General features: G+C 37.5%; 1 pseudogene; it reads left to right on the top strand.

Moving 5' to 3' along the window:
- Positions 1-473: 473 nt before the first annotated feature.
- LOC132310816 (small nucleolar RNA R71) lies at positions 474-572 on the top strand (annotated as a pseudogene).
- The last annotated feature ends 2,839 nt before the right edge of the window (positions 573-3,411 follow it).

The raw sequence follows: 3,411 nt of genomic DNA, 5'->3' as shown, positions 1-3,411 counted from the left end.
GAGTACCATAAGGATTGTTCCATTGGTTCACAAAAGCTGCATTGACTTGTTCATTAGGTTCATTTTGCACTTGTCCGTGAGGACAATGAGAAGTAGAATGAAGAACACTAAAACAAGTCATACATGTTTTATTTGATGCACGATGAGAATGGTTAGGGAAGGAAGATACTTGGCTCGCCGAGTTTTGGTTAATCAAAAATTGATCAAACCTTTGAGATAAAGACTTCATTTCGGCGGCTATTTTATTTTAATGGTCGACTTGATGTAAGCCAACACTCTTCCTACCTTGTGAATTTCTACCATTCTTGGATGATAATGTTCTATGCAAAGAATTTTCACTCATGCTCTCCTAAAGACGCCACACGTCATCCTTATGCCTATCAATGTATGAGCCACCCATGGAAGCATCAACCATACCCTTATAATTGTCCGATAAGCTCTCAAAGAAATATTGAACTAATTGCCATTTGGGCATGTCATGATGTGGACACTTCCTAAGCAATTCAGTGAAGCGTTCCCATGCCTCATGAAACGTTTCTCCATCCCCATGTGAAAATTCTCGAACTGAGGTTCTCATGACATTGGTTTTAGAAACCGGATAGTACTTCTTCTAGAACTCTTGTTGCATTTCTGCCCAAGAAGTGATTGAAAAAGGCCTAAGATTGTTAAACCAATACTTTGCCTTGTCTTTTAAGATGAATGGAAAAAGTTGAGTCTTAAAATCTTTTCCGGCATGTCCGTATATTTTACGATGGAACATACTTTAAGAAACTCATCCAAATGCTTGTAAGGTTCTTCACTTGGAAGTTCATGATAGTTAGGAAGCATTTTAATGGTTTGTGGCTTAATTTCATAATGATGTGCTCTAAATGGAGGCAATTGGGTGTATTATACTCATTAGACACATAATGGTCTCTTAAAGCAAGAGGTGGATTAGCTACTTGAGGTGCAACATGAACACATTGGTTTTGAATTCCTTGATTGATGATGGGAGGTTCTGGAGCGTACATTGGCCTTGGCATTCCATATGGAACTTGGCCTTGTTGTTGTGGTGGTTGGTGAATGAATAGCCTAGACATGCCTAATGGTACTTGTATGTTCTCATTGTGCACGTTAGGATGAAGAATACCTTGTTGGTCTATGTGACCAAGGTCCTCAACATTATCATCATTATGGTCATCTATTGATAGATTGGTTCTACTTGAACTTCCTCTTCCCCTAGGATTTCTAACGATGGATTCAAGATGCAAATCAATAGGGACAAGAGTTGGTCTCAATGAACGACATCCATGCATGCATAATGCAAAACACAACTAGCACAAAGAATGACAAACACTACGCCTTCACAACAATGCAATTAGACTTCTTCCACAAACACTTAATTCATACTCCCATGCTTTAACAACAATGATGCAAGAACAAATAAAAATAAGCCTCCACGCGGGCCGACGATTTAACTAAGGGATTGAGTAAAGAAAGTCTCACAAAGGTCCTTTAACACTTCAACTCCAAATTTAAAGCTTAGCTTAGCAAATTTTTAAAATTTTTAGCTTTTTTTTTTTTTGCTTGCTTAGCTTGAATGCTTCTTTGCTTGCTTCCTCTCCAACAATGCACCTAGTTAAGTAAGAATAACACAATAAGTAACCAAAAAGAAAAATAAAAATAAAGTAAAGACACGACAAAAAGTGTACTAATCCTAATCAATTCCGCAAATCTGACTTTGCCAAATCAAATCAATCAATCTCCGACAACGGCGCCAAAAACTGGTGGTTGTTTCGAATGCCGCACTACCATCAAGCTTAGAAGTGTGTGTTTTAAGGCGATGGCCAAGAGTTTTACATTTATAGAAGCCACTACTACCTTTCACGATAAATATAGCTAGGGCAAGTAGGGATCATCCTAAGGGATTGTGAGGATCGAACAAGGTCGTGGAATCGCTATTAGGACTAGTAGGTCGAGTGATCAAACAATTGGTTGGTTGGTTGATTAAACTAGAGAGCAACTAAATAAAATTAAGTGATAACAAAAGAATGCAATTAGGAGTATGTAAAAGAGAGAGAGATCTTGGGGTTTAGAGATCACCACCAAGCAATGCATTTTTATACCATTGACAAGTGACTAATGAGGGCAAATGGTGTGTTGCAATATTGGTGTGTGTGTGTGGTTGGTTGATTCAACAGCAAGGATGACTAGTTAAGCATGTATTGTCTAAACATCATGTGAAAGGCATAATATATCTAAGCAATGAAGCATATATTGTCTAAACAACATGTAAAAGGCACAATAGATCAAAACAAGTCATTAATTCTTTCATTAAGCTCACAATCCAAATACAACACAAGGTTAGAGACATATGCTACTTGCATTCAAAAACTTGGATCATCAAACAACAAGCATGGATTGTCCTCCCTTTTAACATTACACTACAATTACACTACATCTACACTACTAGCATGAAAATAAACTAGGGGAGAGGCACAATCCATCAAAGAATAAGTATGAACCATCAAGAAAATTACAAGAGCATTCCATTAAGCTCTATGTTTTGATAATCTCTAAATCTATAGCATCAATACACATAGACATGCATCAATAACACTAAATCTAGAGATATGCACATGAACATCTATTCTAGCATACATAGACATATGGATAGAATGAAATGATCAATTGAAAGCATTTAACCACATAAATCATTGAACAATCAAGATCTATATATATCAAAGTGTCATAACATCAATTACAACACTAATCCCTCAATAATACATAAGATTAGGATATAGAAAGCATGCTTCGGGCTAACTCTAGCCCCAAGAGGATGTCTAGCCACTCATAGTGATGTTGCTCCAACCCTCAAGGGCTAACTCAATGGAAGAAATCTGTTCCTTGTTGATGAAGAACTCCAGTGGTGTATCTAGCCTCCTCCTCCTCTAAGCTTGCTCTCCAAGAAATGATATGAAAATGATATTAGCTCCCCTTATAGAAAACAATCCTTATCCTTATATAGGTAGGTCAAATGACACCCAAAAATGAGTTGGGGTCGTGCACACAATATTCCCTAATGATTGGACAAAGGACAACTTTCAATGAGATAGAAATTTAACTTTTTCGCACTGGAGGAAGTTCGATCGATCAAACATTGGACTTGGATTGATCGAACTGAGGCTGGATCGATCCAACTGGTTGAGCTTTTTGGGAAAAGACAAATCCGAGATATTTTGAGAGATATTTTTGGAAAAAGGACAAAAGTGGTTAGTGGGTGGTACAGCTGTGGATAGGATCAATCATTTGAATAAGGACAAAAGTGTTCGATCGATCGAAGGGTGGTGTTGGATCGATCGAACTTTAGACTTTTTGCTTTAGGTCAAGGTTTGGATCTATCTTGAAGTACTGAGATCGATCAGTGTTCGA

This window comes from Cornus florida, unplaced genomic scaffold, assembly GCF_030987335.1.
Source record: "Cornus florida cultivar Cherokee Brave unplaced genomic scaffold, ASM3098733v1 CherokeeBrave_3.0.0_Hap2_Chr05, whole genome shotgun sequence".
Lineage (NCBI taxonomy): Eukaryota > Viridiplantae > Streptophyta > Magnoliopsida > Cornales > Cornaceae > Cornus > Cornus florida.
The sequence above is the reverse complement of the archived record's forward strand: the minus strand, read 5'-3'. Positions and strand labels throughout refer to the sequence as shown.